The following is a 22729-nucleotide window of genomic DNA, read 5'->3' as shown; positions in this document are numbered from 1 at the left end:
TAGAAGGGGAGCCTCTAGAATTTTACAACTGAAAGATTTAAATGGAAAGTTGTTGAGAACGGATCAGGGTATAGCAGATCGATTTGGCCAGTATTACCGAGGGCCTTATACCCTAGGCCGTAGATTGAGGACTGAGTGCTGATATGTTTTAGAGTCCGGTACAGTTGCCCAAGTTGTCCCCTCGCCAATACACGACGTTAAATAGCCCACTTGAGGAAGGAGACCTTATGTTGGCGTTACAACAAAGTGCTTCTCACAAAACGCCGGGTCCAGATGGCTACCGAGTGGAGTTTTACAAACAGTTCTATGAACATATCAAGAGACCCGCTCTTAGCTTTGTTTAATTTCCATGATAGAGGAGAGGACTGTGCCTGAAACCATGAAGAGAGCTCAGATTGTAGTTAGCCTGAAAGATGGTAAGGGATATGGCAGACCCTGGATCGTATAGACCAATCTCTCTTCTCAATGTGGATTGCCAAGTTGTACGCTAAGATACTGGCAAATAGGTTGGCCCAGGTACTCCGGACTTGGTAGAAGAGGCTCAAGTGGGGTTTGTGAAGGGGAGGACAGCGGTTCGGAACCTTCGTGCAATTTTTGGCCTCTTTAGAGACAGTGCAATATAAGAGTCTGGCTTCTCTGTTAATTAGTTTTTGATGCAGAGAAAGCCTTTGACAGAGTGAGCTGGCCTTACTTGTTTGAGACTTTGAAACACTATGGTATTCAAGGATCGTTTTAGATGCGATACAGGTGTTATATCTGGAGCCAATGGCCTTATGTGTGGGTGAATGGGGTCTGTTCTCGCTCATTTCATATCTTTAGAGGTACAAGACAAGGATGTCCGCTCTCTCCTCTCCCTGTTCGTTTATCTTTAGACCCCTTGTCAGGGCGATACAAACTCATCCAGAGATCAAGGGAATCCCGATAGGGCCTCGAGGTTCTTCTGTCAGCCTTTGCGGATGACTTACTGGTGCAATTGACACAACCATCCCAGTCTCTCCCGGCTCTGTTGGAGCTATTCCAAGAATTTGGAGATTATGCAGGATTCAAGCTAATTATATGAAAATCTCTGGCATTGGCGTCCTCAGATGACCAAAAGAAGGAATGGGGGCAGGCTTTCCCACTTCGGTGGGCACGAGGGTCATTTCGCTATCTGGGAATATGGTTGTCTATGACCTCAGCGGATCTCTATCGATTGAATGTGAATAGATTGCTAAGTGATACAGAGACAAGACTGAAAAGTTGGGTGACACTGCCCCTTACACTTTATGGGCGCATTCAGCTGTTTCGGATGGTAGAATTCCCCAGATGGCCTTTACTGTCTACGGATGTTACCAGTCCTTATCAAACATAGAGATCTCAAAGTCTTACATCGTTTACTCAGACGATATTGCTGGGGAGGGAAAAAAGCTAAACTACCACTACCTCTGTTAATGGGCAACTGGAAAGAGGGGGGCCTGGTTTGCCAGACTTGAGAAGATATAATAGGGCATGCTTATTGCGTTACTTGGTGACTGTTTTTTGACCGTGAAGATTATACACCCCGTAGAATAGAGGCTCAATTTTTTGCTCCTTGCCACTTTTATTTTTTGTTACAGGCACCTGGGGCTCGTATACCTGAACACCTAAGAAATAGCCTGTTGCTAACATCTTTGCGGTTTCTTTGGAAGGACCTGATGGGTATTTGGGGTATATCGAAACACACATCAGATATGTTACCCATTTGTGGGAATTTATTGTTTAAACCGGGGATGGACAATAAACATTTCAGGCTTGGGGACGCTTGGGCATTAGTCGTCTGGAGCATCTTTTAAACCAGCATGGGACGCTATTAAGTTTGGGCGCTTTGGGTATTGGCTATGACATGAATAACATTTTTGCCTATAATCAAATTATACACTATGTGAAGACGGTAGATTCAGAGGCTTTGAAACATAGACATTGTCACCGAATAAGACAGTTTTAACAGGAGGAGACACAGAACGACTCTCGGTCTCTAAGTTGTATAAGATCTTGGGGAAATTGCCACTTCTAAAGGACCGGGAGTTAATACAAATGCGATGGGCCCGAGATTTAGCGAGACCAGGGCTGTCTTTGGATTTTGATATGTTAGTTTCTAGAATTCCGGAGATGACTGGCAATGCAGGTTTCCGTGAATGCCAATACCGAATTTTGCATAGAGCATACCTTACAAAAGCTCAAATTTTTAGGATGGGGGGGTGGAAGACCCACTATGTGAAAAATGTGGAAGATTACCTGGGTCATTGTTTCACTGTTTGTGGGAATGTTTTCGGGTACACCATTTTTGGGGGGAGGTTCTGCAATATCTGTCCTCTCTGTTGGGCTCTGGGGTAGTGGACTCCCCGATGGGTGTGTTGCTGGATAAACATGAGGTGTTTGCACTGCAGGGCATATCTGGAAGACATCTGATCCATAGGGCCTGTTTGGTTGGCAAGAGGTTATTACTTTGTCAATGGGTGGGCAGTGCTCTCCCGGATTTCTGGCACTGGAGGAATAGATTCCATGAACTAATGTTGTATGAGCGCCGAGGGATGGGAGGTTCGAAGAGGAGGAGGAAGGCCTTTTTGGACATTTGGGGCCCATATATTCAGACACTACATACCAGAGGTAGAAGTCTGGTCCTGAATTCCCTTTGATTTTACAGCGTGATACATTTCTGGAAGATATCTCAGGGTGGGTTAGGAGGGGAAGGGAGGGTAGATGGGAAGAGTATGATATAGAATGATGGGAGTATGGGAGATAGGGAAAAGAGGATGACATTTACAACTATGATATGTTCCTCCGGCCCTGTGGGCGTTAATTTGTTGATGAATCACAACTTTGACATATGATGGAGGAGACATGGAAAGTAGTGAAACACAGGAACTACATGTACTGACTACAGAAGGTTGACAACATTCCATATTTATTTTCATTATGAATCTTGTTGAACAATGCTTCGATCACTGTTTTGATACAATCCAAAGGTTCCTGTAAAACTTCCTTGATAATCATTCTGTACAGATTTTCTCTTCAATAATGGATATGGTCAATAAACATATTATAAAAAAAGGAAAGGGAGGGGGAGGGGGGAGAGACTGGGAGGGGGGGAAAAATAAAATGTTGATGATAGAAGTTCAGATGTATTAGTACAGGTCTGAAATGTTTGCCACTGGAGTTTTAAGGATTGGTATGATATTGTATCATTTATGCTTTCATCAATAAAAATACTTTTACATAAAATATTCCAGGGCTTAGACCCATTAAACATTATCATTACTCCCCTACTTTTAGTGTTATCTGTATTAGAGGCAAAATATATAGTGGGGAAGTTTTATGATGACATAGATATTCATGTTTGAGTTTAAAGTGGGTCTCCTGGGGGTATTAGATAAGGGGTTTACCACGATACAAAAACAAGTTATTATTCTTGGAAATTGCAGATAGCGTGTAATGTTCATTGTTGTATACTGTTCTATTTTTGTACAAGGATTATGTTAAAGGCAGTACAAAGGGGGGGAAGGGGGAAATTGGGAAGGAAACTGTAACAATAAAACTTGATGATAACGAACGCGGATTAGTGTACATGTGACTGACAAAGTTAAAAATTGTTATGTACTTAATCAAATGATTGTGTTAATCTGTGGAATCATCAATAAAAACCTTGAAACATAAAAAAAAAAAACTGGTTGAATGATAGGAAACAGAGAGTGGGGTTAAATGGGCAGTATTCACAATGGAGAAGGGTAGTTAGTGGGGTTCCTCAGGGTCCGTGCTAGGACCGCTGCTTTTAATATATTTATAAATGATTTAGAGATGGGAGTAACTAGCGAGGTAATTAAATTTGCTGATGACACAAAGTTATTCAAAGTCGTTAAATCGCGACAGGATTGTGAAAAATTACAAGAGGACCTTACGAGACTGGGAGACTGGGCGGCTAAATGGCAGATGATGTTTAATGTGAGCAAGTGCAAGGTGATGCATGTGGGAAAAAAAGAACCCGAATTATAGCTACGTCATGCAAGGTTCCACGTTAGGAGTTACGGACCAAGAAAGGGATCTGGGTGTCGTCGTCGATAACACACTGAAACCTTCTGCTCAGTGTGCTGCTGCGGCTAAGAAAGCGAATAGAATGTTGGGTATTATCAGGAAAGGTATGGAAAACAGGTGTGAAGATGTTATAATGCCGTTGTATCGCTCCATGGTGCGACCGCACCTTGAGTATTGTGTTCAATTCTGGTCGCCGCATCTCAAGAAAGATATAGTGGAATTGGAAAAGTTGCAGCGAAGGGCGACTAAAATGATAGCGGGGATGGGACGACTTCCCTATGAAGAAAGACTAAGGAGGCTAGGGCTATACAGCTTGGAGAAGAGACGGCTGAGGGGAGACATGATAGAGGTATATAAAATAATGAGTGGAGTGGAACAGGTGGATGTGAAGCGTCTGTTCACGCTTTCCAAAAATACTAGGACTAGGGGGCATGCGATGAAACTACAGTGTAGTAAATTTAAAACAAATCGGAGAAAATTTTTCTTCACCCAACGTGTAATTAAACTCTGGAATTGTTGCCGGAGAAAGTGGTGAAGGCGGTTAGCTTAGCAGAGTTTAAAAAGGGGTTGGACGGTTTCCTAAAGGACAAGTCCATAAACCGCTACTAAACGGACTTGGAAAACTCCAAAATTCCAGGAATAACATGTATAGAATGTTTGTACGTTTGGGAAGCTTGCCGGGTGCCCTTGGCCTGGATTGGCCGCTGTCGTGGACAGGATGCTGGGCTCGATGGCCCCTTGGTCTTTTCCCAGTATGGCATTACTTATGTACTTATTGTTGACAGTCTGTGATGTCCATTTGGGTGGTATATTGGTGTATTAGGTTCTGAGTATGTTTTTGCACAAGTTTGCGAAGTCTAGCCGACGGATGTTACTTCACTAATGTGACTATTTCATTTTGGGATTTTCCATGGATGGAAATAGCAGTGTTTAATAATTGATAACATTTTTGAATACCGTGTTTCCCCGAAAAAAAGACATCCTCCGAAAATAGGACCTAGTAGCGATTTTGCTACATTTGTAAATATAAGGCCTCCCCCCGAAAATAAGACCTAGCAAACTTTTTTTTTGCAGCAGGGCCGCCGAAAGCCGGACAAGACCGCCCCCCGCCCCCCCACCCGAGGTCGCCCCCCACCTGAGGTCACCGGGCCCCCCCTCCACCCTCCCTCTGTCACTCCGGAACTAACCTTAAACTCCTTTCACCTTCGCAACGCAAGTTCCTTCCCAGCAGCAAGCAGCAGCAGGGCAGACCTCTCCTTCCTTCCATGCCCCGCCCTCGCCTGACATTACGGTACGTCAGGCGAGGGCGGGGCATGGAAGGAAGGAGAGGTCTGCCCTGCTGCTGCTTGCTGCTGGGAACTTGCGTTGCGAAGGTGAAAGGAGTTTAAGGTTAGTTCCGGAGCGACGGAGGGCGGGAGGAGGGGGGCCCGGCGACTTCGGGTGGGGGGCGACCTCGGGTGGGGGGGGCGACCACGATCCCAGAAAAATAAGACATCCCCCCCCAAATAAGACCTAGCGCATTTTGGGGAGGATAAATTAATATAAGACAGTGTCTTATATTTGGGGAAACACGGTAGTATACACATTGGTTAGTATATGCTTTGAGCAACCACTTTTTTGACATATCATACATATCTAATATCTGTATTTAATAAAAGGTGTTAATTGTAACTTTTATTTTTACTTATTTTTTTCTGTGTTGTCAGACAATTATGGATGTAAGCCCCACCCCTGGCCCTGCCCCAACCCCACCTCCTTTAGCCTGGCCCCGCCCCACCCCCTTTAGCCTCTCCAAACAGTTGGGCCACTGACTGACCGCCTATGTAAATAAGTAAAAAAAACAACAACCCCAAAACCTTTTGCCCTCCACCTTTTAAAGCACTGCCTATCAAACTGAAACAGCTTTACACTTGTTACAGATGGACCAACAATTAAAAAAAACCGAGAATGTGGCAGTGGCGTAGCCAAGGGTGGGCCCCACCCACCCAGTAGCAGCACCAAGCCCCACCAGCCAAAAACTCCTACCAACTGTCCCTCCTGCATACCTTGTAAATAGCAAAGCTTCATCTGCAGTGAGCAGTGACTGATATATACTGCTTGCACTGTCCCCACAGCCTTTCCTCTGATGTATTCCCTCCTATGCGGAAACAGGAAGTTGCATCAGAGGGAAGGCTGTGGGACCAACATGAGCAGCATGTATTAGCTGCTGCTCAGTGATGGTGAAAATCTGCTATTTAAAAGGTATGTGTGTTTGGTGTGGGGGGATATTTGAGAGACCATGGGGCTCACTTTAAAAGTGAGGCAGTGGGCAAAGAATAATTCTAAGAAATCATATTAAGGGTTAATTTTGTTTAAAGGTGCTCAAAATACTATTTTAAATTCTCAGTTTTGCAAGTACAGTGAAGGAATGCAGGCTGGAATTAATTACTAGAACTCTGTTGAGCCAAAGGTTAGGAAAGGTCAGTGAGAAATGAGACTCTGTCCTTTGTGAATTGCCAATGCTAGCTGGAACATCTGTATATTATTAGGCATACTGAATAGTTTTGTAAGCAGGCATGAGCCAGACATATGACATATTGTAGTTTAAGAATAGGCTGAAATACTATTTAGAAGTGCTTAATATGTAGATATTCCTGATATTTAGAATATGTCTTATAAGAAATACTGATTCTGTGTATTTTGTGTAGTTAATATGTAGAATACCTTTTTAAATCTAATGTTACTCTCTGCTGTATTTTCTAAGCAAGGACTGCAGTGAAGAGGTCAAACATGTGTTTTGACTTATCTGCAGTTCTGGCTGGTTCAATGTATAAGCTGATAGGTGAAAGAGGTCAGAACTAGTCAGCTCTCTTCTCCTTGATTAATTATAGCTAAGTGTAGGACTGGCCTCCTGAAAGTAATAACAGACCATAGCCGTATGCCATTAAGTAAGATTGGCTTTTGACCCCTTTAATGAATGCCAGAGTTTAGTTAGCAGTTAGTACTAGGAATATGAGAATAATAAATGTAAGAATATCCATTATCCTCTAAGGGAACCCAGTTTAAGCTATAGATGAGAAATCAATCATAATGAGAAATGTAAGAGTTCTAGAGACCAAATGTCTGGTGTAAGGGGCCCCAGGTCACAGGTCAGTTTAGGATGTCTGGAACCTATGTAACTGATATTTCAAAAGTAATGATTGGTTGAGGCAAAGTGACCAATCTATTCCTTAACCAATTGGAGAGTAAGGGGGGGCTAGGCTAGGAGGGGGATAGAACAGTATTTAAGTAGGAGCAGAAGCAGTTTACGTCAGAAGAAAGGAAGGAGAGCTGAAAGAAAGCTGGAAAACAACAGGAGAGAAAGAGAGCAGAAGGAACAGACAGAAGAGAAGAGAGCTGAAGAGGACAGACAAAAGCCATAACATCCAGAGAGCTGAGAGAGAGAGAAGAGAGCTAGAACTGATGTCCTGCTTTGTTTGCTGGCAAATAAAGAAGATTTCTCTCTCATACTGGTGTGTGCTGTCTGACTCCTGAAGTATCACAAATTCCTATCTCAATTCCTGCAACAATTCTTGGTGGCAGCGGTGGGATGAATCCTGCATTAATCCCAGCACCCAACTGACTGGAGAACATTCGCCGGGTATGTATTCTGTATTTTGTATTGTAATTCTAGCTAGAAAATTGTAAATCAGCCCCTCAAAAATTGAGGAAGGAGAGCCTGATCAACTCTCAGCGAAGGCCCTAGTACCTTCTAGTCGCGGGGACTAGAAGCGAAAACGCTTGAGCTTATCTGTATCTGAGAAATCTGAAATTGTTGGGTGGGATTTTCTGTATGGAATGTGTGATGCGTGAATGATTATTGAGTGCGGACTTCTTATAGCTGCATTTCCAATTAACGCGAGTTCAATTGGTCAGCAACGGAAGGAAGCGATTGCTGTCTGTCTACCTAGTGTCTCGAGAGTGCAGACCCCTTACTGCACTTTCAAAAAAAAAAAAATTCCCTCCCTTTTTGTGTGTTGTAACTGTAAGCATTATGGGTGGGACATCATCTAGACAAATTGCTACCCCCCTAGATTGTATGCTTAAGAACTTCAAAAAAGGCTTTTTAATTAATGACTATGGACAGACTTTAAGCTCAAGTACTCTAAGAACCTTGTGTGAAGTTGAGTGGCCATCTATGGGAGTGGGGTGGCCCCCTAGTGGCAGCTTAGATATTGAAGTAATCCGGAAGGTCTACAGCATAGTTGTAGGAGAACCAGAATATTCTGAACAACTCCCTTATATAGATTCCTGGGACAGCCTTGTGACTGACCCTCCCTCGTGGTTGAAAACTTATATGGGATCCCCAGTAAAATTCGTGTTAGGCCAAGTTCAAAGAAAGATTAGAAAATCTAAACTAGAAGAGGGAAAGAGCCCTAGGAAGCCTACCACCCAATCGGTGGCTTCCGCCCCTACCCTGTCTGAGAAACCCATACTCTCTGATGACCCCTCAGACCTTGAGCCACCACCTTATGGCCCATTGTTGGGGTTCCGTGCTACCCCCAGAGATCCACGCCGTCCAGCCCAAGCTTCTCCAGCACAGGCTTCTCCGGATAGTTCTTCCCCTCCTGTGCCAAACCTGCCACACCCTAGGTTGGACTTTTCACCCAGTCTCTACCCTTCTGTGCCACATCCTCTCCTGTTAACCTCTGAAGACCCGCTTTGGGTTCCACTCCCTGACTCCTCAACTCCCGACAGCCCAGCCTCTCCTTCTAATACCCCTACCCACTCATTAGAGGCCCGGCATCCCTTTCAATGGACTGAATCACCTGTGACCACCTCTCAGTCTATGAGTACCCCTCCCCATCCCTCAGGGTTTCAACCTACCTCCCCTGAATGGGTTAGACCTGCTGCAATCACCTTTGAGCATGATAGGAGGGTAGCTCCTAGCTCTACCTCAGGTTCCATTCCCACCTCCTCGAGAGTTCTGCCACTCCGACAGGTAACCATCACTCGACCGGATCCTAATAATGAGGGTCAGGTTATACAGGCACAGGCCTATCAGTATGTACCCTTCACAACCACCGATCTCCTGAATTGGAAGACGCATTACCCCTCTTATACTGAAAAGCCTCAGGCAGTGGTGGACCTAGTGGCTAGCATTATGGCCACCCATAACCCAACCTGGACTGATTGTCAACAACTTCTCCTGACCCTCTTCACAACTGAGGAGAGGCGGAAGATTTTGCAAAATGCTGAGGCCATCACGCGAGAGCGTGTCCCCGGGGGGACACAGGACCCAGAGGGGTGGGTTAGAGCTCGGTTTCCTCGCGCAGCTCCAGCTTGGGATCCAAATGATGGGCAGCACTATGAACTGTTGTCTGGCTATTGCCGGGACTTACTGGAAGGTATGAGGAAAGGCATAAAGAGGCCCATTAATCTAGCAAAGGTCTCTGAAATTCTCCAAGGGGCAACTGAATCCCCTGGGGCCTTTCTAGAGCGACTAATTGAAGCCTACAGAACATACACCCCATTTGACCCTGAAGCCCAAGAAAACCAGAGAATGGTGAATAGCGCATTGGTGGCCCAGAGTATGCCAGATATCCGGAAGAAGTTGCAGCGTCAGGAGGGATTCGCAGGGATGAATACCACCCAGCTAATTGAGATCGCAACCAAGGTTTCATTAATAGAGATCAGGAGGTGCGCCGAGAGGCTGACCGGAAGATGCAGAAGAAGGCCGACCTTTTAGCGGCAGCCATTACTAATTCCACCCTTAACCGAGGTCGACCTCTAGCTAATGGGAAGCCAAAGTGGGACCCCGGACCACCAGCCAGGCCCCGAGATTCCTTCAATCAATCCCGGCCAAGGGGGGAGAATCCCAGACCAAGATTGGAGAGGGACCAGTGTGCCTATTGTAAGGAAAGAGGGCACTGGAAAGATGAATGCCCCCAGAGGCGCCAGGGACTGAGAAGGGGACCAGGAGATCGAGGAAGCCGAGGCCGAGTTCGAGAGGGAAGATATGAGCCTCCTGAATCTGACATCATCGGGATAGCCGAGATGGCAGAATGGGACGAATAGGACAGACCGGGTTCCTACAAACTGGGCTCCCAGGAACCTATGGTCAAGTTAACTATAGGGAGCCGCTCAATTCCATTCATGATTGATACAGGAGCTGAACATTCTGTTGTGACGGAGCGATTAGCGCCTGTGTCTGGAAAAACTGTCCGAGTGGTGGGAGCCACGGGGGTGCAGAACCGGAGGCCCTTCCTGACAACCCGTAGATGCCAATTAGGCTCACACATAGTCACTCATGAATTCCTGTATATGCCAGACTGTCCAATCCCTTTGTTAGGTCGAGACCTGCTGTCCAAGCTTAGGGCCCAAATTTCCTTTGACTCTGATGGCCAGACTTCAGTCTCCTTTCGGCCCCCGACATCCAGCCCTAAGGGTATATTGAGTTTCTGCTGCCCCCTTGAAGAAGAATGGCGGCTGCATCAGTCACATGGCCAAGTTGACCTACCCCTGGTAGATAGCTTTCAGGTCAGAGGGGTATGGGCAGAAGATAATCCCCCAGGGTTGGCCCGAAATATTCCTCCTGTCCATGTAGACTTACTTCCAAATGCCCGGCCAATCCATCTTCGCCAATACCCAATTCCCCGAAAGGCTCTGGAAGGGATCCAAGCACACCTGAATCGTCTGTTATCCCATGGAATTATTCGTCCTTGCCAGTCTCCATGGAATACGCCACTATTGCCAGTTCAGAAGCCAGGGACTGAGGACTACCGGCCAGTCCAAGACTTACGGGTGGTTAACAAATCCACTATTTCATTACACCCTGTAGTGCCTAATCCATATGTCCTGCTAGGATTGATACCTTCTGGAGCTACCCATTTCACGACACTAGATCTAAAAGATGCCTTCTTTTGTATTCGGGTGGCCCCCGCCAGTCAATTGCTTTTTGCCTTTCAATGGGAAAACCCAGTAACAGGAAGGAAGCTTCAGTATACATGGACCCGCCTGCCACAGGGGTTCAAGAACTCCCCCACTATTTTTGGGACAGCCCTAGGGCAAGACCTTAAGACTTTTAAATCTGAGCCTTCCAGGCGAGTTTTACTCCAGTATGTAGATGACCTCCTGATTGCAGCAGTGACCCAGGAAGAGTGTTTTGAGGCTACTAGAGAATTGCTGGAGCTACTCTTGGATGCAGGCTATAAGGTATCACGCTCAAAGGCCCAACTTTGTCAGTCAGAAGTGAAGTATCTGGGCTTCTGTATTTCCCAGGGAAGTCGGAGACTGGATGCTAGTAGGAAGCAAGCAGTTGCTGCAATTCCCCAACCCAAGTCCAGAAGAGAAGTTAGGGAATTTCTGGGAGCAGCCGGATTTTGCAGAATTTGGATTCCAAATTTTGCATTGATGGCGAAACCCCTTTACCAAGCCACAAAGGGGGGTGAAAAGGAACCATTTGAATGGGGACCTACAGCTCAACAATCCTTCATTGCTATAAAGAAAGCCCTACTCCAAGCCCCTGCGTTAGGCCTTCCTGATGTGGAGAAACCTTTCTCATTGTATGTCCACGAGCGACAGGGGGTTGCTCTGGGTGTGCTGACCCAGATGATGGGATCCTGGCAGAGGCCTGTTGCATACCTGTCTAAACAGCTGGATGGAGTGGCTAAAGGATGGCCAGCCTGCATGAGGGCCATTGCAGCAACAGCCTTACTGGTCCAGGAAGCTGATAAGTTGACCTTGGGGCAAGAACTGGTTGTTAAAGTCCCCCATGCAGTTCTCACCCTCATGGAGTATAAGGGCAACCACTGGTTTACAAATAACCGCATGGTTAAGTACCAAGCCAGCTTGTGTGAGAATCCACGGATACACCTGGAAACAGTGGCTACATTTAATCCCGCCACTCTTTTGCCAGCATCTGAGGGACCACCGGATCATGACTGTATCCAAACCATGGATGAAGTGTATTCCAGTCGACCAGATCTTAAAGATGTTCCTTGGAGGGACCCAGATGTAATTTATTTTACAGATGGAAGCAGTTATGTGGAGAACTCCAAGCGATTGGCAGGCTATGCTGTGGTGACAGAGGACAAGGTGATAGAAGCAAGAGCCCTGCCCCAAGGAACTTCAGCCCAGAAAGCAGAACTTGTGGCCCTCATACGAGCTCTGGAGCTAGCAGCAGGACTGGTAACCAACATTTATACTGATTCTAAGTATGCCTTCACAACCCTACATGCTCATGGAGCTTTGTATAAGGAAAAGGGACTCATAAATGCTGCAGGCCAACCTGTTAAGTATGGACCCGAAATACTTCAGCTGCTAGAGGCTGTGTGGGCCCCTAAGAAGGTAGCTGTCATTCACTGCAGGGGACACCAAAGGGTAGATACTCCAGTGGCCCGAGGGAACCGCCATGCTGATCGGGTGGCCAAGGAAGCTGCTCGAGGACCCCCAGCAAGTACTGTGACCCCCCTGTTCCAAATCCGATTGCAAGAATGGACGCCTATGTATACCCAAATGGAAGAGAAATGGGCTCAAGAAGAAGGTGCGGTAAGGAGACCTGATGGCTGGTTACATCTCCCTGATACCAGAGTTCTGGTGCCACGCCACCTAGCTTGGCCTGTAGTGTCTCAAGCTCATGACCTATCACACTTAGGGAAAACAGCACTAGCCCGTCTACTCAATCGAGTAGTGGTGCTGGAAGGATTGGATAGTCTGGTTGCCACTGCCTCTGCCCGATGTACTCTCTGTGCCCAGAATAATGCTCGTCAGGGACCCCGTATTCCACCAGGAGTTCAGTCTAGAGGACTAACACCCTTTGAGTCCCTAGTTATAGACTTCACAGAAATGCCCAGGAGCGGTAGGCTCCGATATCTCTTGGTCATGGTCTGTACCTTTTCTGGGTGGGTGGAAGCATATCCTACAGTCACTGAGAAAGCCACAGAAGTAGCTCGAGCCCTCCTTAGGGATGTCATCCCCAGGTATGGACTGCCCCTTGCCATAGGTTCAGATAATGGTCCCGCCTTTGTTGAAGCTACACTTCAGGCCCTGTCCCGCGCATTGCGCATTACCTGGAAATTGCATTGTGCCTATCGTCCCCAGAGTTCAGGGCAGGTTGAGCGGGCAAACAGAACCTTGAAAAATAGCCTAGCAAAGATTTGTCAGGAAACCCAATTGAAATGGCCACAGGCATTGCCACTAGCCCTCTTCCGCCTCCGATGCACCCCAACTAAAGGAACAGCCCTCTCTCCCTTTGAAATTGTGTATGGGAAGCCCCCAGCCATTTTACAGGGAATTAAGGGAGACATAGGGACTTTAGGGTCTGCCCAGGTGCAGGAGCAGGTAGCCCTCCTGGGTAAGGTAATTTCTGAGCTTCAGTCTTATGTGAGAGAAATAAACCCTGTCCCCTTCCAGGCTCAGGTACATTCCTTCCTGCCAGGGGATAGAGTTTGGGTAAAAGACTGGAGGCTTCAGCCTCTGGGGCCCCGATGGAAAGGACCTTTTACTGTTTTGCTTTCTACTCCTACAGCTGTGAAGGTCGCAGGGATTACTCCATGGGTCCATTGGTCTCGAATTAAGTCTGCTGATCAGACTGAGCCCAGCACGGATCAGACGGAGCCTAGACAGTGGAGAGCAGAAAGTGATCCAGCGGAGCCATTGAAGTTGCGCTTGACCCGAACCAAAGAATCTACTAGCTGAAAAGAAGGGTCAACTGCGTACTGCAGGAGCTGCTGAACTTCGGCTTCATACTGAGACTCTTTCTTGCCCAGATTCTGGCTTTCTTGGAATTTGAAAGCTTGATCCTTGTCAGTTGAGGGTCTATCCCAACTGGTATAAGAACTCAAAGACTGAGAACACTATATGAGAGTAATCTGTGATTAGCACAGACTGTTGAAATATTATTGCTTAATTAGTTTGCTGTATTTGTTTTAGATTAGGAAGAAAGAAAATGTTAGTAGTTTGGATGCTTTTGTTGTTTTCTACTCCTTGCCTCCTTGTTCCTAATACCCCAACTCGCTCCAACCTTTGGTTACACTCAGTCCAGGAACTAATTAGCCAGGCAAAGATTACTTCCCCTTGTATTGTGTGTTCCCGATTTTCTCCTTATACCACAGATGTCCCAGCTGTACCTGTCCCTGTGCAACTCCCAGCTCTTATACCTCCCTATTTTTCGAGTTCAGGCCCTTGGAGCCAGGATTATACTTGGTGGTCCTTTATAATGCTACTTCCCCCTCTGACTCTTCTCTAAGGCCTGTTTTTACGTCTCCCTATCCAGCCTCTGGAGTGTTTTGTTTAACAAGAAGCATCTCAACTGTTCTTCCCATTCCCTGTAACTATACTAATGTTCTCCCAGAAAAAGGAGAATCTGTGTGGGTAGTTTCTCCAGGTACTCCTATGTGCCCTACTACCATACCTGTAGATTATGACCCAGGTGATTATCTGGCTCCTAAGCGTACCACTGAGAAGACTATAGTGTCCAAGCTTATTTTCTACTTTCATAAGTCCCCGGGGTATGAAGAGTTACTAACAAATGAGCAGCCTGTCACAATTGGGGATTGGCGCCTATGGTGTGCAAAGTCTCCATTTCGTCTTCGTTCCCCCTGGGATAGGGGCTCGCATTATGGGCACCCTAAGTACCCTGTCCAGCCTGAGCCAACATTTATTGGGAACTTTCCTCACCCTCTCCTTGGTCATTACTGGCTCTGTGATAATGTCCTCCACATGATTCTTCCCTCCACATATGATTTTTGTGTATTGGTAACCTTGAATTATTTTCCTAAAGTTATTCCTCTTAAGCCACTATCCCCGCACCGTTCTAAGCGAGAGGCTTTGTCCTTACCCTCCTCCGTTGCCACAGAGGATGAGGCGATTGAATTAGCCCTCCAGTATATCAATTCTACTTATCCTCTGACTAAAAAGAGACTTGTAGCCCTTTCTGCCACGGCCTGGATTCCAATTGGAGGCCCGGTAGCGGGTATTACTGAACTAGGTATGGCTACTCGGAGACTTCAGTCCCTACTCCATGTTTTAGTTCATGAGCTGAATGTGGTAGTCAATGCATTGCAGGATCAAATTAATGAATTAAGTATAGTTTCTCGGTATAACCGTATGGGTCTTGACTACCTCTTTGCAGCCCAGGGTGGTCTCTGCACAGTGTTAAATTCTTCAGAGTGCTGTACTATTGTCATAAATAGGACGCATGTAGTTAGGCATGTCATGGATAAAGTCCTAAAGTTGGCTAGCCTTAATGTGGAGGATTACCGAGGAGGATTAGACCTTACCTCCTGGTGGTGGTCATTGACCTCCTGGATACGTCCCTTGTTCATTTCCCTAATAGTCTTAGTTTTAGCAGGGTTGTTGTTTTGTTTCCTGGCCTCATGTGCTTCGGCAGTATGCCGTCGGACCTTAACAAGTAGGGTAATGGTGATTCACAAGTCTATTCCTAATTAGGATCACTATAATCTCCAGAGTTTGAGAGGTGAGACTTATCTCTGCATAAGCTGATTTTAGTCTCAAAGGGGGGAATGAGGCAGTGGGCAAAGAATAATTCTAAGAAATCATATTAAGGGTTAATTTTGTTTAAAGGTGCTCAAAATACTATTTTAAATTCTCAGTTTTGCAAGTACAGTGAAGGAATGCAGGCTGGAATTAATTACTAGAACTCTGTTGAGCCAAAGGTTAGGAAAGGTCAGTGAGAAATGAGACTCTGTCCTTTGTGAATTGCCAATGCTAGCTGGAACATCTGTATATTATTAGGCATACTGAATAGTTTTGTAAGCAGGCATGAGCCAGACATATGACATATTGTAGTTTAAGAATAGGCTGAAATACTATTTAGAAGTGCTTAATATGTAGATATTCCTGATATTTAGAATATGTCTTATAAGAAATACTGATTCTGTGTATTTTGTGTAGTTAATATGTAGAATACCTTTTTAAATCTAATGTTACTCTCTGCTGTATTTTCTAAGCAAGGACTGCAGTGAAGAGGTCAAACATGTGTTTTGACTTATCTGCAGTTCTGGCTGGTTCAATGTATAAGCTGATAGGTGAAAGAGGTCAGAACTAGTCAGCTCTCTTCTCCTTGATTAATTATAGCTAAGTGTAGGACTGGCCTCCTGAAAGTAATAACAGACCATAGCCGTATGCCATTAAGTAAGATTGGCTTTTGACCCCTTTAATGAATGCCAGAGTTTAGTTAGCAGTTAGTACTAGGAATATGAGAATAATAAATGTAAGAATATCCATTATCCTCTAAGGGAACCCAGTTTAAGCTATAGATGAGAAATCAATCATAATGAGAAATGTAAGAGTTCTGGAGACCAAATGTCTGGTGTAAGGGGCCCCAGGTCACAGGTCAGTTTAGGATGTCTGGAACCTATGTAACTGATATTTCAAAAGTAATGATTGGTTGAGGCAAAGTGACCAATCTATTCCTTAACCAATTGGAGAGTAAGGGGGGGCTAGGCTAGGAGGGGGATAGAACAGTATTTAAGTAGGAGCAGAAGCAGTTTACGTCAGAAGAAAGGAAGGAGAGCTGAAAGAAAGCTGGAAGACAACAGGAGAGAAAGAGAGCAGAAGGAACAGACAGAAGAGAAGAGAGCTGAAGAGGACAGACAAAAGCCATAACATCCAGAGAGCTGAGAGAGAGAGAAGAGAGCTAGAACTGATGTCCTGCTTTGTTTGCTGGCAAATAAAGAAGATTTCTCTCTCATACTGGTGTGTGCTGTCTGACTCCTGAAGTATCACAAATTCCTATCTCAATTCCTGCAACAAAAGCACTTAGACTATGGACCTTTGTAAGTGTAAGTGCTTTGAAAATACGCCTCCATATAGCATGCAGGCAAGAGAGGGAGAGACCAAATCACTTGTGGAACAAGGCAGACTTCTGCCCACCAATCTTGGGCCCAGGCCCACCCAAAATTGGGTGTCTGGCTACGCCCCTGGAATGTGGATGCAGCAGCTCATGTGGGAGGGGTGGTCTGGTGGTTAGGGTGGTGGACTGTGGTCCTGGGGAACTGTGCTCACGGGCAGCTCCTTGTGACTCGCTCTGGGCAAGTCACTTAACCCTCCATTGCCCCATGTAAGCCGCATTGAGCCTGCCATGATTGGGAAAGCGCTGGGTACAAATGTAACAAAAATAAAAAAAAAAATAGGGTTGATTGCTTTGTTTTGAGTGAATAGAGATGACAGCTGCGCTGGGAAGGGGAAACAGAGATTGTCCTAATTGGCTTCCTTGCTTACAGTGGAGTAGACAGGCTCACTGTTTCTTAAACCTCATTGTTCACTGCATTGTGCCGCCCAGGAAGTGACTCTTATGAGATAACTCACAGCGTGTGAGGGAGGCCACGCCCCTTCCATTGATTGGTCAAGATTCGTGAGGACAAGATCCCGCCCCTCTGATACTCTGATTTGTCACATTCCACCTAGGGTGGTCCTAATGGTCCTGGGGTTCCTCCTTCCTTTCCCTGGAGTTTCCTCTCTCCAGCTTAACATTTGCTAAAATATTCCAGGAAGTGACACAAAGACGTTATTACTAAAACCACCCATAGCTTTCAGTGATGATCAGTTCTCTGCTCCTTCCCTAATTCACTTCTCCGACTGACCAAGGGGACCAGTACTGGAGCTGGAGCTCTGGAGAACAGCAGGAGGATGGCTCTTGGGGTTTGTGCTGAGCAGGTAGGAGACTGGCAGGAGGTGGGCAGCAGGGGATGCAGTGCCAGGCAATGCCACACACAGAAGAAGAAATGAGCCTGGCACTGCTCAATCCATTCCCTCTCAGGCTCTTCTTCCTCATTCTCCTCCCCTCACACAGCAGCTGCTGCTCTTCTTCCTCATTCTCCTCCCCTCACACTGGCAGGAGGTGGGCAGCAGGGGATGCAGTGCCAGGCAATGCCACACACACACAAGAAGAAATGAGCCTGGCACTGCTCAATCCATTCCCTCCTGTAGCCCCTCAGGCTCTTCTTCCTGATTCTCCTCCCCTCACACAGCAGCTGCTGCTCTTCTTCCTCATTCTCCTCCCCTCACACTGGCAGGAGGTGGGCAGCAGGGGATGCAGTGCCAGGTAATGCCACACACAAGCAAGAAGAAATGAGCCTGGCACTGTTCAATCCATTCCCTGCTGTAGCCCCTCAGGCTCTTCTTCCTCGTTCTCCTCTCCTCACTGGCAGGAGGTGGGCCGCAGGGGATGCAGTGCCAGGCAATGCCACACACAGAAGAAATGAGCCTGGCACTGCTCAATCCATTCCCTGCTGTAGCCCCTCAGACTCTTCTTCCTCATTCTCCTCCCCTCACTGGCAGGAGGTGGGCAGCAGGGGATGCAGTGCCAGGCAATGCCACACACACAAGAAGAAATGAGCCTGGCACTGCTCAATCCATTCCCTTCTGTAGCCCCTCAGGCTCTTCTTCCTCATTCTCCTCCCCTCACTGGCAGGAGGTGGGCAGCAGGGGATGCAGTGCCAGGCAATGCCACACACACAAGAAGAAATGAGCCTGAAACTGCTCAATCCATTCCCTGCTGTAGCCCCTCAGGCTCTTCTTCCTGATTCTCCTCCCCTCACACTGGCAGGAGGAGGTGGGCAGCAGGGGATGCAGTGCCAGGCAATGCCACACACACACAAGAAGAAATGAGCCTGGCACTGCTCAATCCATTCCCTGCTGTAGCCCCTCAGACTCTTCTTCCTCATTCTCCTCCCCTCACTGGCAGGAGGTGGGCAGCAGGGGATGCAGTGCCAGGTAATGCCACACACAAGCAAGAAGAAATGAGCCTGGCACTGCTCAATCCATTCCCTCCTGTAGCCCCTCAAGCTCTTCTTCCTCATTCTCCTCCCCTCACTGGCAGGAGGTGGGCAGCAGGGGATGCAGTGCCAGGCAATGCCACACACTCAGAAGAAGAAATGAGCCTGGCACTGCTCAATCCATTCCCTCCTGTAGCCCCTCAAGCTCTTCTTCCTCATTCTCCTCCCCTCACTGGCAGGAGGTGGGCAGCAGGAGATGCAATGCCACACACAGAAGAAATGAGCCTGGCACTGCTCAGTCCATTCCCTGTTGTAGCCCCTCAGACTCTTCTTCCTGATTCTCCTCCCCTCAGTGGCAGGAGGTGGGCAGCAGGGGATGCAGTGCCAGGCAATGCCACACACACACAAGAAGAAATGAGCCTGGCACTGCTCAATCTATTCCCTGCTGTAGCCCCTCAGGCTCTTCTTCCTCATTCTCCTCCCCTCACACAGCAGCTGCTGCTCTTCTTCCTGATTCTCCTCCCCTCACTGGCAGGAGGTGGGCAGCAGGGGATGCAGTGCCAGGCAATGCCACACACACACAAGAAGAAATGAGCCTGGCACTGCTCAATCCATTCCCTGCTGTAGCCCCTCAGGCTCTTCTTTCTCATTCTCCTCCCCTCACACTGCAACTGCTCCTTTAGGACTCTCTAACTTCCTGACCTCTCTTTACATTCTCCTTCCCCTCTCCCCTTCCTTTCTGGAGCTGGAGGTGTGGAGAAGGGCAGGAGAATGGCTCTTGGGGTTTGTGCTGAGCAGGAGGTGGGCAGCAGGGGATGCAGTGCCAGGCAATGCCACACACACACAAGAAGAAATGAGCCTGGCACTGCTCAGTCCATTCCCTGCTGTAGCCCCTCAGACTCTTCTTCCTCATTCTCCTCCCCTCACACTGGCAGGAGGTGGGCAGCAGGGGATGCAGTGCCAGGCAATGCCACACACACACAAGAAGAAATGAGCCTGGCACTGCTCAATCCATTCCCTGCTGTAGCCCCTCAGGCTCTTCTTCCTCATTCTCCTCCCCTCACACTGGCAGGAGGTGGGCAGCAGGGGATGCAGTGGCAGGCAATGCCACACACACAGAAGAAATGAGCCTGGCACTGCTCAATCCATTCCTGGGGCTCTTTATTTCCTGCAGCCCCTCGGGCTCTTCTTCCTTATTCTCCTTCGCTCACACAGCACCTGCTCCTCCTGCTTTACCAGACTCTCACTTTCTGCTTCCTCTCCTCTGGCTTTGTAAAATTTGTTTGCTTGTGGAACAGGTAGAGGTGAAATGTCCTCTATCCAAAATTACTAGGTCTACGGGGTATGCAATGAATCTACTAAGTACTAAATTTAAAACAAATTAAAAATATTTCTTCACTTAACTTGTAATTAAACTCTGGAATTCGTTGCCAGAGAATGTGGTAAAAGCAGTTAGCTTAGCGGGGTTGAAAAAAGGTTTGGATAATTTCCTAAAAGAAAAGCCCATAATCCATTATTAAGATGGATTTGGAAAGATCCAGTGCTTATTTTTAGGATAAGTAGCATTAAATCTGTTTTACTGTTCTGGGATCTTCCCAGGTACTTGTGACATGGACTGGCCACTCTTAAAAAAACGGATACTGGGCTTGAAGGACCTTTGTTCTGTCCCAATGTTGCAAGTTTATCTTATGTTGTAGTATTTTTTCACGGAGAGAGTGGTGGATACTTGGAATGCCCTCCCGCGGGAGGTGGTGGAGATGAAAACGGTAACGGAATTCAAAAATGCGTGGGATAAACATAAAGGAATCCTGTTCAGAAGGAAGGGATCCTCAGAAGCTTAGCGGAGATTGGGTGGCAGAGCCGGTGGTGGGAAGCGGGGCTAGTGGTTGGGAGGCGGGGCTAGTGCTGGGCAGACTTCTACGGTCTGTGCCCTGAAAATGGCAGATTCAAATCAATGTCCGGTATACACAAAAAGTAGCACATATGAGTTTATCTTGTTGGGCAGACTGGATGGACTGTGCAGGTCTTTGTCTGCCATCATCTACTAAGCGAAGTTTCTTACCTGAAGCAGGTATTCTCCGAGGATAGCAGGCTGGATATTCTCACGTATGGGTGACGTCACGTCGGCCCCCGGAGGATTTTCAGCAAAAATCTGTAGAAGTCTCTTGTGGAGCGTTCTACCGCGTGTGGCAACCGTACTGCGCATGCGTGCATGTAATTTCCCGCCTGTTGCGTGGTCCCGCTCCTCAGTTAAATGCAATAGTAAAAAAGAAAGACAACTCCAAAGGGGAGGTGGGAGGGATTGTAAGAATATCCAGCCTGCTGTCCTCAGAGAATACCTGCTTCAGGTAAGAAACTTCGCTTTCTCTGAGGACAAGCAGGCTGATATTCTCGCGTGTGGGGTATCCCTAGCCCCCAGGCTCACTCAAAACAATAACCATTGGTCAATTGGACCTCGCAACGGCGAGGGAATAACAAAGATTGACCTGAAACAAGAAACAGCTAACTGAGAGTGCAGCCTGAAACAGAATAAAAATAGGCCTAGGAGGGTTGGAGTCGGATTCTAAACTCCAAACAGCAGCACCGACTGCCCAAACCGACTGTCGCGTTGGCTGTCCTGCTGAAGGCAGTAGTGAGATGTGAATGTGTGGACTAATGACCACGTCGCAGCCTTGCAGATCTCTTCAATAGTGGCTGACCTCAGATGAGCCACTGACGCAGCCATGGCTCTAACATTATGAGCCGTGACATGGCCCTCTAAAGTCAGCCCAGCTTGGGCATAAGTGAAAGAAATGCAATCTGCTAGCCAATTAGATATGGTGCGTTTCCCGACAGCAACTCCCCTCTTGTTGGGATTAAAAGAAATAAACAACTGGGCGGACTGTCTGTGGGGGCTTGTCCGCTCCACGTAAAAGGCCAATGCTCTTTTGCAGTCCAAAGTGTGCAGCTTGCTTTCGCCAGGATGGGTATGAGGACGGGGAAAGAATGTTGGCAAGACAATCGACTGGTTCAGATGGAACTCCGACACCACCTCCGGCAGGAACTTAGGGTGCGTACGGAGGACTATTCTGTTATGATGAAATTTAAGATAAGGAGCATGAACCACTAAAGCATGAAGCTCACTGACCCTACGAGCTGAAGTAACAGCCACCAAGAAAATGACCTTCCAGGTCAAGTACTTCAGGTGGCAGGAATTCAGTGGCTCGAAACGAGGTTTCATCAGCTGGGTGAGAACGACATTGAGATCCCATGACACTGGAGGAGGCTTGACAGGGGGCTTTGACAAAAGCAAACCTCTCATGAAGCGAACAACTAAAGGCTGTCCAGAAATAGGCTTTCCTTCTACACAATGATGGTAAACACTAATCGCACTAAGGTGAACCCTTACTGAGTTAGTCTTAAGACCAGACTCTGACAGGTGTAGAACATAGTCAAACGAAGCAAACACCCACAGAAGGTGAGCTCTCCACAAGGAAACCAACGAAAGGAAAAACACACAGTGGATCCAAAAAAGTCCTCTCACAATGAGTGTCTTCCTGAACAAGGTATTTATTAATAGTAGCAGAATTGACCCGACACGTGACGTGTTTCGGCCGTAAGGCCTGCGTCAGGGGTCTAGTATATCTGTAGATAAAAGTGCCTCGTAGGTCAAGTAAAGATACAGCACTTAGATTGCTAAAAACGGTATCCTTCTTCTCCTCTGCACAGCCTGTTGCAAAGTCTCTGTAGGACAAGAAAAAGGATCTAGGGCCCTGCTGTCACACCAGACAGCAAACCTCTTCCATTTAAAAGAGTAACACCTTTTCGTGGAGTCTTTCCTGGAAGCAAGCAAGACTCGGGAGTCACGTTCAGAGAAACCCAAGGAGGCGAATTCTAAGCTCTCAACATCCAGGCCGTGAGAGCCAGGGACTGGAGGTTGGGATGCAGAAGCGTCCCCTCGTTCTGAGTAATGAGGGTTGGAAAACACTCCAATCTCCACGGTT

The sequence above is a fragment of the Microcaecilia unicolor genome, chromosome 1 (assembly GCF_901765095.1).
Source record: "Microcaecilia unicolor chromosome 1, aMicUni1.1, whole genome shotgun sequence".
Classification (NCBI taxonomy): domain Eukaryota; kingdom Metazoa; phylum Chordata; class Amphibia; order Gymnophiona; family Siphonopidae; genus Microcaecilia; species Microcaecilia unicolor.
This window is presented reverse-complemented; position numbering follows the sequence as displayed.